General features: G+C 46.3%; 1 pseudogene; it reads right to left on the reverse strand.

Annotated features, from left to right (window-relative positions):
- Positions 1-6,037: 6,037 nt before the first annotated feature.
- Positions 6,038-12,877, reverse strand: LOC143172257 (phosphorylated adapter RNA export protein-like; annotated as a pseudogene).
- Between the last annotated feature and the right edge of the window lie 719 nt (positions 12,878-13,596).

Here is a 13,596-nt window from a genome sequence, read left to right on the forward strand (position 1 = left end):
CGCCTCATCTACTCGTCTTTTCAATACCTCCAGGGATGGGGACTCCACCACTTCCCTGGGCAGCCTGTTCCAATGTTTCACCACTCTTTCAGTAAAGACATTTTTCCTTACATCCAATCTAAACCTCCCCTGCCGCAACTTGAGGCCATTTCCTCTCGTCCTATCGCTAGTTATTTGGGAGAAGAGACCGACACCCACCTCGCTACAACCTCCTTTCAGGTAGTTGTAGAGAGCGATGAGGTCTCCCCTCAGCCTCCTCTTCTCCAGACTAAACAGTCCCAGTTCCCTCAGCCGCTCCTCATAAGACTTGTTCTCCAGACCCCTCACCAGCCTCGTTGCCCTTCTCTGGACACGCTCCAGCACCTCAACGTCCTTCTTGTAGTGAGGGGCCCAAAACTGAACACAGTAGTCAAGGTGCGGCCTCACCAGTGCCAAGTACAGGGGCACAATCACTTCCCTACTCCTACTGGCCACACTATTTCTGATACAGGCCAGGATGCCATTGGCCTTCTTGGCCGCCTGGGCACACTGCCGGCTCATGTTCAGCCGGCTGTCGACCAACACCCCCAGGTCCTTCTCTGCTGGGCAGCTTTCCAGCCACTCTTCCCCAAGCCTGTACCGCTGCATGGGGTTGTTGTGGCCGAAGTGCAGGACCCGGCACTTGGCCTTGTTGAACCTCATACAGTTGGCCTGGGCCCATCCATCCAGCCTGTCCAGGTCCCTCTGCAGAGCCTTCCTACCCTCGAGCAGATCAACACTCCCACCCAGCTTGGTGTCGTCTGCAAACTTCCTGAGGGTGCACTCAATCCCCTCATCCAGATCATTGATAAAGATATTAAACAAGACCGGCCCCAATACTGAGCCCTGGGGAACACCGCTCGTGACTGGCCGCCAACTGGATTGAACTCCATTCACCACAACTCTCTGGGCCCGGCCGTCCAGCCAGTTTTTGACCCAGCGCCGAGTCCACCTGTCTAAGCCGTGAGCCGCCAGCTTCTCGAGGAGAATGCTGTGGGAGACAGTGTCAAAGGCCTTGCTGAAGTCCAGGTAGACCACATCCACAGCCTTTCCCTCATCCACTAGGCAGGTCACCTGGTCATAGAAGGAGATCAGGTTGGTCAAGCAGGACCTGCCTTTCATGAATCCGTGCTGGCTAGGCCGGATCCCCTGGTTGTCCCACTCATGCCTTGTGAGCACCCTCAAGATGAGCCGCTCCATAATCTTCCCCGGCACCGAGGTCAGGCTGACAGGCCTGTAGTTCCCCGGATCCTCCTTCCGGCCCTTCTTGTAGATGGGCGTCACATTGGCAAGCCTCCAGTCTTCCGGGACCTCCCCCGTTAACCAGGACTGCTGATAAACGATGGAGAGTGGCTTGGCGAGCACCTCCGCCAGCTCCCTCAGCACTCTCGGGTGGATCCCATCCGGCCCCATAGACTTGTGAGTGTCCAGGTGGCGTAGCAGGTCATTGACTGCTTCCTCCTGGATTACGGGGGGTTCATCCTGCTCGCCGTCCCCGTCTTCCAGCTCGGGGGGCCGAGTACCCTGAGGATAACTGGTCTGCCTGTTAAAGACTGAGGCAAAGAAGGCATTGAGTACCTCAGCCTTTTCCTCATCCTCAGTGACAATGTTCCCCCCCGCATCCAATAAAGGATGGAGATTCTCCTTGGCTCTCTTCTTCTCACTAATATATTTGTAAAAACTTTTTTTGTTGTCTTTAACGACAGCGGCCAGATTGCGTTCTAGCTGGGCTTTTGCCTTTCTCATTTCTTCTCTGCACGATCTAACAAGATCCCTGTACTCTTCTTGAGTCGCCTGCCCCTTCTTCCACAAGCGGTAAACTCTCCTTTTTTTCCTGAGTCCCAGCAAGAGCTCCCCGTTCAGCCAGGCCGGTCGTCTTCCCCGCCCGTTCTTCTTACGGCGTACAGGGACAGCCTGCTCCTGCGCCTTTAAGACTTCCTTCTTGAAGATCGTCCAGCCTTCCTGGACCCCTTTGCCCTTCAGGACTGTCTCCCACGGGACTCTCTCAACCAGCGTCCTGAACAGGCCAAAGTCCGCCCTCCGGAAGTCCATGGTTGTGGTTTTGCTGCCCCCCCTCCTTACTTCACCAAGAAGCGAGAATTCTATCATTTCATGGTCGCTAAGCCCAAGACGGCCTCCGACCACCACATCTCCCACCAGTCCTTCTCTGTTTGTAAACAGCAGGTCGAGCGAGGCACCTCCCCTAGTAGGCTCACTTACCAGCTGTGTCAGGAAGTTGTCTTCCACACACTCCAGGAACCTCCTAGACTGCTTCCTCTCTGCCGTGTTGCATTTCCAGCAGACGTCCGGGAAGTTGAAGTCCCCCACGAGAACAAGGGCTAGCGATTGAGAAACTTCTGCCAGCCGCTTATAGAACGCTTCATCCGCCCCTTCATCCTGGTTGGGTGGTCTATAACAGACTCCCAGCAGGATATCTGCCTCGTTGGCCTTCCCCCTCATCCTTACCCATAGACACTCGACCTTATCATCATCACAATCGTTGAGCTCTATACAATCAAAACACTCCCTAACATACAGGGCCACCCCACCGCCTCTCCTCCCTCGCCTGTCCCTTCTGAAGAGTCTGTAGCCATCCATTGCAGCACTCCAGTCATGAGAGTCACCCCACCATGTTTCTGTGAGGGCGACTAAGTCATATCTCTCCCGCTGCACAATGGCTTCCAGCTCCTCCTGCTTGCCGCCCATGCTGCGTGCATTGGTGTATATGCACTTGAGCTGGGCTATCGATTTCGCCCCCGGCATCGGCACGCCATCCCTCGGCTCATCTCTAGCGAGCCTGGTTTTATCCCCTTCCCCCTTCGAACCTAGTTTAAAGCCCTCTCAATGAGCCCTGCCAATTCATGAGCCATGATCCTTTTCCCCCTGTGAGACAGCTGGACTCCGTCTGTCACCAGCAGGCCCGGTGCCATGTAAACCTCCCCATGATCAAAAAAAACAAAATTCCTCCGATGGCACCAGCCCTTGAGCCACCTGTTGATCAGGTGTGTTTTCCTGCTCCTTTCAGTATCCTCCCCTGCCACTGTAGGGATAGAGGAAAACACTACCTGTGCTCCCGATCCTTGAACCAGTCGCCCCAGAAAGAGGTATTAGCAGCATATGAAGGGGTTCGAGCTGCTTCGGAAGTGATCGGCACTGAAGCACAGCTCCTCCTGGCACCACGACTGCCGGTGCTAGGCTGGATGTTCAGAGGGAGGGTCCCCTGTACACATCATGCAACTGATGCTACGTGGAGTAAGTGGGTCGCACTGATCACACAACGGGCTCGAATAGGAAACCCCAGTCGCCCAGGAATCCTAGAAGTGATCATGGATTGGCCAGAGGGCAAAGATTTTGGAATATCGCCAGAGGAGGAGGTGACGCGTGCTGAAGAGGCTCCAATGTATAATAAACTACCAGAAAATGAGAAGCAATATGCCCTGTTCACTGATGGGTCCTGTCGTATTGTGGGAAAGCATCGGAGGTGGAAAGCTGCTGTATGGAGTCCTATGCGACAAGTTGTAGAAACTGCTGAAGGAGAAGGTGAATCGAGCCAATTTGCAGAAGTAAAGGCCATCCAGCTGGCTTTAGACATTGCTGACCGAGAAAAGTGGCCAGTGCTCTGTCTCTATACTGACTCATGGATGGTGGCAAATGCCCTGTGGGGGTGGTTGCAGCAATGGAAGCAGAACAACTGGCAGCGCAGAAGCAAACCCATCTGGGCTGCCGCATTGTGGCAAGATATTGCTGCCCGGGTGGAGAACCTGGTTGTAAAAGTCCGTCACGTAGATGCTCACGTACCCAAGAGTCGGGCCACTGAAGAACATCAAAACAACCAGCAGGTGGATCAGGCTGCTAAGATTGAAGTGGCTCAGGTGGATCTGGACTGGCAACATAAGGGTGAATTTTTTATAGCTCGGTGGGCCCATGGCACCTCAGGTCACCAAGGAAGAGATGCAACATACAGATGGGCTCGTGATCGAGGGGTGGACTTGACCATGGACACTATTGCGCAGGTTATCCATGAATGCGAAACATGCCCTGCAATCAAGCAAGCCAAGCGGTTAAAGCCTCTCTGGTATGGAGGACGATGGTTGAAATATAAATATGGGGAGGCCTGGCAGATCGATTATATCACACTCCCACAAACCCGCCAAGGCAAGCGCCACGTGCTTACAATGGTGGCGGCAACCACCGGATGGCTGGAAACATATCCCGTGCCCCATGCCACCGCCCGGAACACTATCCTGGGCCTTGAAAAGCAAGTCCTATGGCGACATGGCACCCCAGAAAGAATTGAGTCAGACAACGGGACTCATTTCCGAAACAACCTCATAGACACCTGGGCCAAAGAGCACGGCATTGAGTGGGTGTATCACATCCCCTGTCATGCACCAGCCTCTGGGAAAATTGAACGATACAATGGACTGTTAAAGACTACACTGAGAGCAATGGGTGGCGGGACATTCAAACATTGGGACACACATTTAGCAAAGGCCACCTGGTTAGTCAACACGAGGGGATCTGCCAATCGAGCTGGCCCTGCCCAGTCAGAACTTTTACGTACTGTAGATGGGAATAAAGTCCCTGTAGCGCACATGAAAAATATGCTGGGGAAGACAGTCTGGGTTATTCCTGCCCTGGGCAAAGGCAAACCCATCCGTGGGATTGATTTTGCTCAAGGACCTGGGTGCACTTGGTGGATAATGCGGAAGGATGGGGAAGTCCGATGTGTACCTCAAGGGGATTTGATTTTGGGTGAGAATAGCCAATGATCTGAATTATGTGATGTTAAGTACTAATTATAGTTATAGTAGTTATACTAGTAATACACAGATATACTAATCATACTAATAATATTATATGCCATACTAATGTTATTACAATAAGTATCACCCAGACTAATGAAGAATAACTTCAGTGAAACCAAGCAAAGCACAGTGATGATGGTACCAAAACTGACTTCAACATGGGACAATCCAACACCACATACCATCTCCATTTTTCCTGCCCTGGAAGATTATTATGACAGATGGAGCCCGAAGTCATGGACTAAATGAACTCACCGAACGTTTTAGAGGGATGGCCCACAGACTAAGGGAATGATATCTCTCTGTGTGTATATATATATATAAAAAAAAAAGGGGGTGGTGATTAATGAAAATGTACTGGAAAATGTGAGACGAGCATGACGCAGATTTTAAAAGGGCACAAGGAAGAGTGCGTTTGACATGGGGTAAAGACTAATCAAACCCACAACTTTTTGACCACTGTAAGCTATGAAAGCTTTGTGGGTTTTGGGGGTGGTGGTGGTGTATTTTTTTGTTTGTTTTGTGGGTTTTTTAAAAATAAACATACTACAGGCAATCACAGTTTACGTTGATTCCTCTCTCAGTTCCCATAATGAGATGCTGGGATGATTTGCAGAGTGATATATACCAAACTACAAGCAAAATTAATGAGTCATAATTTGAACAAACTTTTATGATGTGGCAAAACCAAACCTTTCTTAATAGAATGAAAAAAGATATCATCTTAGATTACTCGATGCTGTAAAAAACAAAACCAGTAACATTTATAAGCTCACAAAACTAGAGAGGTGAGCACCACAGATGTGGCAAGTGAGCAATTAAAACTAGGTTCAGATCAGAATCTGACTTAAGGGAAAGTACTGCCTGGTGTTACCAGCTGAAACGATGACTATAGGACAAAAATATTGTATTAAGAGAATACCACCCAGTCTATGTACAATGGGGCAAAGCTCTAGAGGGAAAAATACAATAGCAGATAACATTACTGTAAGGCATATACAAAATTGATGAAAATCTAGAGTCTGAAGGAATAAGAAACATTACAATCTCAGCACCCCTGACAGGTTTTTTTTTGTGGGCAATTAAATTGGCTTGCAATGCATAAAAGGTGTTTCACATTTTATTGCATGTGAAAGCTATGCAATAGTATTATGCAAGTATTCTGCAAGTAAAATGCCCCCCAAACCCACAATATCACATTTTTCTTACCACTATGAACAGTCCACACCATGTTGTTTCACTTCAACTGTTTCCATAAGCAGTTCAATAACTTTCCTCTTTCCAATTTTTTTCACTACTTGGACAATTAAATCTTTCTTTGGCTCACAAAGCCTGGGGGGGAGCACATTTACAGTCAGTGGAATTTCTCAAGTAAAATTGGCTATGGAACTTCCATAATGAATAATTTATTTTGTGGGACAGAAACCTGTGCTAAAATTAAAGAGTCTATACATTTAAAACGTTTCAATTGGCTTCTTAAATTTAATTTCAAAATACTGAGCGTCTGAGAGACAATAACTTATATAGCATGTATTTTCTTAAATTTGTTTCAATAAAAATGCATTGAGTGATTATTCTCCCTCTGTTGATGTGTGAAAAACTAAGCCAAATAAGAATTTGTATAGACCTGTACAAACCTCTGAAATTAAAGTATAAAAGTCTGCTGTACATGATAAACTAACTGTACCAAAGGGGTTGCTGTGAGCACAAAGTGAGCAAGGAAGTTAGGTTACAGTAAATGCAACATTTAGGCTAGTTACAAGTAATTTGCATTTCATAATTAAAATGATAGCACCCTTTACAGTTAAATCAACAATTCATTTGAATCAGCAGTATGTGTGAAAGTTCCCCTGTATCCCATGCAATTCAGAACAAACTATGTAATAAAAAAGAAACAAGTCTATTGACTAATGTATAATAATCTATCAAATGCAAACAGCAAAAAAACCAACCCTCAAAAGAAGCAAACAAACCAAAAATCACAGTATTACTGAAATAAATTGGATTGTTGTTACTAACAGTGTCCTGGTACAGAAATTTTCATCATCAGTCTGTATGAAGGGAGAGGCTTTTATGGCCTCACTTCGCTGTGGAAAGAGGAGGGAAAAAAATAAAGAAAAAAAAAAGTAAGCCCACAAATCAAAACCACTTCTCCAGAGCAAGAGTTCATATTCTAAATTCTCACGTTTTAATGACAAAGCTTTTAGTGATGCACACTCCTAAACATCATAGCTAAGTTGTTTTAAACTCGGGACCAACAGACCACCATCAACTACCAAGATTTCTTGAATACCACCATCTAACCTAAGAGCTTCAAGTGACATTACTATGCTACAAAGTTACATGTGTCACAACGGCACTATAATAAAAGGTGTCTGACCACCAACGTTGACAACTATTTAGGAACAACTAGGTTAGCTTCAACTGCTTCAGTCATATGACAGAATGTTGTGGTTTAACCCGGCAGGCAGCTAAACACCACACAGCCATTCCCTTGCTCCCCCCACCCCCAGTGGGATGGGGGAGAGAATCAGAAAAAAAAAAAGAGTAAAATTCGTGGGTTGAGATAAAGACAGTTTAATAGGACAGAAAAGGAAGGAAAAATAATAATAATAATAATGATAAAAGAATATACAAAATAAGTGATGCACAATGCAATTGCTCACCACCCGCCGACCAATGCCCAGTCAGTTCCTGAGCAGCAGTCACCCCACCCCCCCCGGCCAACTCCCCCCCAGTTTATATACTGAGCATGATGTCATATGGTATGGAATATCCCTTTGGCCAGTTTGGGTCAGCTGTCCTGGCTGTGCCCCCTCCCAGCTTCTCGCTGGCAGGACATGAGAAGCTGAAAAGTCTTTGACTAGTGTAAGCACTACTTAGCAACAACTAAAACATCAGTGTGTTATCAACATTATTCTCATCCTAAATCCAAAACACAGCACTGTACCAGCTACTAGGAAGAAAATTAACTCTATCCCAGCCAAAACCAGGACACAGAAGTTACCTGAAATTAAATGTTAAAGCTCATATTTTAATGACAATTTTCCTAACCATGCAAAAGCTTACCCTACCGGCATAACTTCATACTTTGGGATTAATCTCACCAAATTCAATGGATTATTAGGTACTGGAAGTTAAATGCCTTCTTAACTATTTACTGGATTGAGTTCTAAATTATGAGTTATTGGAAGAAAGGGAAATGTTTGTCAAAGATACAGACAACTTTAACATAACCAGAATTCCTTAAAGATTTGGTTAAACCAACCTTGTTAGTAGCAGTGACAGCTTAAGCAGTCACCTCTCCACCCAGTGTTCATTCTACCCCTGCACAATCCTCCTATGTATGCTTTAACAATAAGAAATTGTGCACCACAACAGGAACTGAACAAGTTAAGGGTGGAGGGAAAAAACAATAGAAATGGCACACTACAGTCAGAAAAGCTCCTTGATTTCAGTTTGCTGTGTGGACCAGGCACAGATGGCACAGTAAAGCTTAAGCAACAGTGCTTATGATGTGTATAACCATAATCCTACTTATCCAGTTCAGCACAGCTATTCCTATAAAAAAAAATTAGAAAAAAAGCATTAATCACTGTCTAATCGCTGTATTAATTTTGGTATTTGGCAATACCAGGTATCACACGTAATACATTAAAAAAAGTGTAAGGGTTTCAGGTGGCCCCACCAATTTATAGCTTTGGGATACAGTAACAGACACCAGTACAACAGCTTTAGGGATAAACAATTTCTCTCTAAGTAACAGTACAGTAACAAATACAGATCAGTATTATACAGACAGCAAATCCAGTAATTCACCAATATCTGGGTGCACAAAGACTTATATAACCATGGTTATCAGGCAGGCTGGCAGGAAGCAGGACATAGCTTCTTCTGACAAGTGACTTAGACGAGCCAACAGGCTCAGGGAATTCCTAATTCCCTGATAAGACTTTCTTCTTTTATTGTTGAATCATGGAAGCTCCCCCCTCTGTGCCAGTTCTGTCCTTGGGGTGCACGGGCCCCAAAAATACCATATAAGGCAATACTAGCCCCACAAATGGTCATCAAAACCATTTTTTATTTAGATGTCAATCTAAAATTAGTAAGCGTTGCAACTCTTGTTCCCTATGTAACCTTAATTTTGTTCCCTTGCACATGGATGTTATGGGTAATTTATCTACTGAAAAAGGACTGTAGCAGCTTAAGTCCTGTGCTGCCAGTGCCAGCTCAAAGGAAATTGTGCAGCAAACTGGTTCTGGGAACTAATCTGTCTGAAAACTAACCCTTAAAAAAAAAAAAGCAATAGGCTTTGGACAGATAAGTTCTCTGAACTGTCTCAGTGTACAATAACTAAACACCAAGACTGTGCAAAGAAGTGGGTGACAGTAAGTGCGTGCATGGCAGGAGCTTGGTAACCCCAACGTAGGCTGGCATAAACTACCACAGAATTGCAGTGCAATTTCATAATATAGAAAGAGACAAGGCTTGATTTCAGTGCTGCTGTCTAACCTTGATACAAACTACAGTTACAGCAGCAACAAAACATCTTTTCAGACACATATGTTCCATGTATGTAAAGAATCTTTGTATTTCAGGAGTTGTGCTCTCCAAGTATTGATGCATCCCATCATCTATAATTTCAAAGATTTATAACCTAGCCAGATTTTCATGAGGAGCACAACAAGTGTCCATTGTTGTCCAACTTCAAATCCACATTTTTAATCATGTGATAATACAGCTTTTCCTAGAAAAGCCACTATTAAAATCTGTATCATGAGGAACAATACTCTTCCTTGCCACTGCTCTCGATTAAACAAATCATTCTGGCAAATCTTCCCCCCACCACCAAAAAAAAAAAATCAGGCCATTTTAACTCTCAAATATAAAGTTTAATAGACTTTGTCAAACTCATTTCAGAACTAACTGGAAATGGGATCAGATGTTAGACAGTATTACTGGATGCTTCTACAAGATACCAGTTATAATGCTGTATTTGCATCCCAGGATTCTGGAAATATGCACAAGGCACTCATGCCTTTCATAGTCTGGTATGACATCTGACACATTTAGCAGTAAGAAAGCTTTTTCCTTCTTTTCCATTAACAGCTTACCATTAACTAAGAAAGTGAAGAAATACTATATTAAACTCACCTATAAGCAATTTAATCCGTCACTTTCTCCTCAGAATCTTCTTCTGTTATCTCATACCTTCCTTTATGGTTCATTTCTTGTCTTTCACCCAGTCTAACTTTTACAGGCCATTTCCATTTCAGAAAACATTCTCTATTTTCTTCTTCTGTTGGCAGTGTTTTCTTGTCATCACACATGTATTCATCCAGCTCTTTATCTAAAGTCTCTGCCTCCTTTTGCTGAGCTTCTTTCATCAGCTTTTTAGCCAATAAATAATTGTACATCTCAGACTGTCCGCTTCTGTCAACACTACCATCCATTCCTAGAATCCCAAGGTCAGTAGCCACTGCACCCCAATTCTGCTCCTGAAGCACCACACCCCAAGTGTTGTTGACCTTCTTACTGCCTAGAACAGTTTGCTTTTGGTGGCTCTGGCTAAGCTGAAAAAGCTCATATTTAGCAGGAAGAAGGTTGAAACATTTCTGTCATTTTGGTTTCTGCAAACAGCATTCGTCATCAGATTCAGAAAAGCTCTCATCACTTGAATCCATGCTTTTGGTTGTTCGATAAGGAATACACGGTGCACGGGATGAAATGCTCTTCTGGAAAAGTCTGGCTGAATTATTGCCATCATATGATATCTGAAATGAAAAAGTAAATACCCATTAATCCAATTACTTCTGTAAAAAAGAGCTATCAAGTCATGTCAAAGATTTTATTACTTAGACAGAAAACATTGATTCTGGCTCATGTGACTGGGCAGTCCTTTATGAGCATCTTACGGACTGCAGTTGACAGGAGCATCTTATTAAACTTTTGTATTTTGAATGCTCGCACATGAAAGACAGCATGGATGCTATTACAAAAAAAAAAAGACAACCCACATATCAGGAGTGACTAACCTCCTTAACATAATCTTTGTTGAATCAAGTTAATAAAATTATTAAGAGACTAGAAAAAGCTACTAAAATTCCTAAATAGGACAAGGACAGACATGCACAGTAGCTTTAAGAAGACTTGAAGAACAAAAACATCACAGCAACTCAGACGTTTCTGTAACAGTAGAAAAATGAATGTTCTCTCTAGAGTCTGATCTTTCAGAAAGAGGTCTGGACTAGTGAACTGTAACCACAATAGTGTTCCCAGAGACCCAAGTTAGGCAAAACAAAACACCCTTGAGGTGGGTTAACCTTGGTTGGATGCCAGGTGCCCACCAAAGCTGCTCTATCACTCCCCCTCCTCAACTGGACAGGGGAAAGAAAATATAACGAAAGGCTCGTGGGTCGAGATAAGGACAGGGAGATCACTCAGCAATTACCATCACGGGTAAAACAGACTCGACTTGGGGAAATTAATTTAATTTATTGCCAATAAAATCAGAGTAAGATAATGAGAAATAAAACCAAATCTTAAAACACCTTCCCCCCACCCTTCCCTTCTTCCCAGGCTCAACTTCACTCCTGATTTCTCTATCTCCTCCCCCCGAGCGTCGCAGGGGAACAGGGAATGGGGGTTGCAGTCAGTTCATAACAGTTCCTCTCTGTCGCTCCTTCCTCCTCACTCTCTTCCCCTGCTCCAGTGTGGGGTCTCTCCCATGGGATACAGTCCTTCACAAACTGCTCCAATGTGGGTCCTTCCCATGGGCTACAGTCCTTCACAAACTGCTCCAGCATGGGTCCTTTCCGTGGGGTGCAGTCCTTCAGGAATGAACTGCTCCAGTGTGGGTCCCCCACAGGGTAACAGGTCCTGCCAGGAGCCTGCTCCAGAGCGGGCTCTCCACGGGGTCACAGCCTCCTTCGGGCGCATCCACCTGTTCCGGCATGGGGTTCTCCATGGGCTGCAGGTTGGATATCTGCTCCACCATTAACCTCCATGGGCTGCAGGGGGACAACCTGCTTCACCATGGTCTTCACCACAGGCTGCAGGGGAATCTCTGCTCTGGCGCCTGGAGCACCTCCTCCCCCTCCCTCTTCACTGACCTTTGCGCCTGCATAGTTGTTTCTCTCACGTATTCTCACTCCTCTCTCTTCAGCTACAGTTGCTGTTGCGCAGGAGTTTTTTTTCCCCTTCTTAAATATGTTATCACAGAGGCGCTACCACCGTCGCTGATTCATTGGCTCAGCTTTGGCCAGCGGTGGGTCCATCTTGGAGCCGGCTGGCACTGGCTCCATCTGACATGGGGGCAGATTCTGGCATCTTCTCACAGAAGCCACCCCTGCAGCCCCCCTGCTACCAAAACCTTGCCATGCAAACCCAATACAAACCCAAAAACTTGAACGCTGCTCAGACTTTGGGAAACTAACAGCATATAGTGATTCCAATTCAATCAGGACAAGCCTAATAAGCACAAAAGCTTCCCATTCTTTAGGGTGGATGTTTCTGACCCAGTTGTTTAGGGCCCCGCTTCCCGCTGAATAAGTGCTGCAGGGCTGTGCGCCTGGCCTGCAGCCCATCTCATGGGCTTGTGTGTACGGGGGGGGGGGGGGGGGGGAGGAAGAGGGGAGGGATGCTACCTGTGCAGCAGCGAGAGGCAGCTCCACCTGGAGGGCAGAAGCGGGCAGGGAACGCCAGACTGGCAAGGCAGCAAGCAGAGAAGCAGAGGCAAGGCGGACAAGAAAGAGGAAAATAGAGACGGCAAGGTGGCTAGGCTCTCCCGGTTACGCCTTCTGCACCCTATTGCCAGGGGCAGTGCAGCCACCAGTTCCCCCCCCCAAGCCACAGCGCTGCAGCAGGGAGGGAAACCAGGGCTGAGACAGCCGTTCGAGCCCAGGGCTCGTTTCGTTCCCACCCCGTCACCGCCTCCCTTCCCTCACCTGCTGCGGATCCCTGGGAGAGTTGGCACCAGGCATATCAGAGTCTGAGTCGGAGAGTTCCCTGTCCTTCATGTCACTCTCTATCTGCCGCAACTCCAGCGCCATCTTCCCGCCACGACACCAGAGCACAGGAACTCCCCCAGTATCACCTCTTCACCAGTAGCAAGGACGGCCCATAACGATGGCACAGAGCACAGTGCATGTTGGGCCTTCCCAGTGGGCGGGAAAAGCATCTTGTCTGCGATGTCGCGGGGGGGCATATAATGTTGCTTCTGGGTGGCGTCGCGACACTGCGTCAGTGTTTCATCGCTGCTGTTATGGAAATGGCTGGTGTTGCACAGAGAGCCACTCGCAAAACAAAAATACTCAATTAATTTGCATGAAAATTTGGCTGGGTCAGCTTTATTATGTGTCCCATGGGAGCTGGCAGGACTGTGTGGACCTTTCTCAGCATTCATGGGACTGCCCAGTGCCCTACTGCTGTGGGCACCACGGTGTGTAACTACTTTCATCAACACAAGGAGCAACATCTTAAAAGCTGTTGTATTAGCAAGACAGTAAGATGGCCCATTCTGATCTCTACAGCAGATTCTTGAGGCATTTGACTTTCTTTGACAAATACTAGAAGAAAAACACCTCCTAAATATACAGTGTCACTCAACCCCCCCGAGAAACCTAGAGAAACAGCTGTTTTGTGCATCCCTCCATAAGGCTCTACCACAGAGCTACTACTAAGCGTTTGTTGCCTCTCCTTGTCCCCCAGATGTGGGATCATTTTCAGCTTTTCCACGTAGCTTGTGGGTGACCTGATCTGAACCAGCAGT

The sequence above is a fragment of the Aptenodytes patagonicus genome, chromosome W (assembly GCF_965638725.1).
Source record: "Aptenodytes patagonicus chromosome W, bAptPat1.pri.cur, whole genome shotgun sequence".
NCBI classification, from domain to species: Eukaryota; Metazoa; Chordata; class Aves; order Sphenisciformes; family Spheniscidae; genus Aptenodytes; species Aptenodytes patagonicus.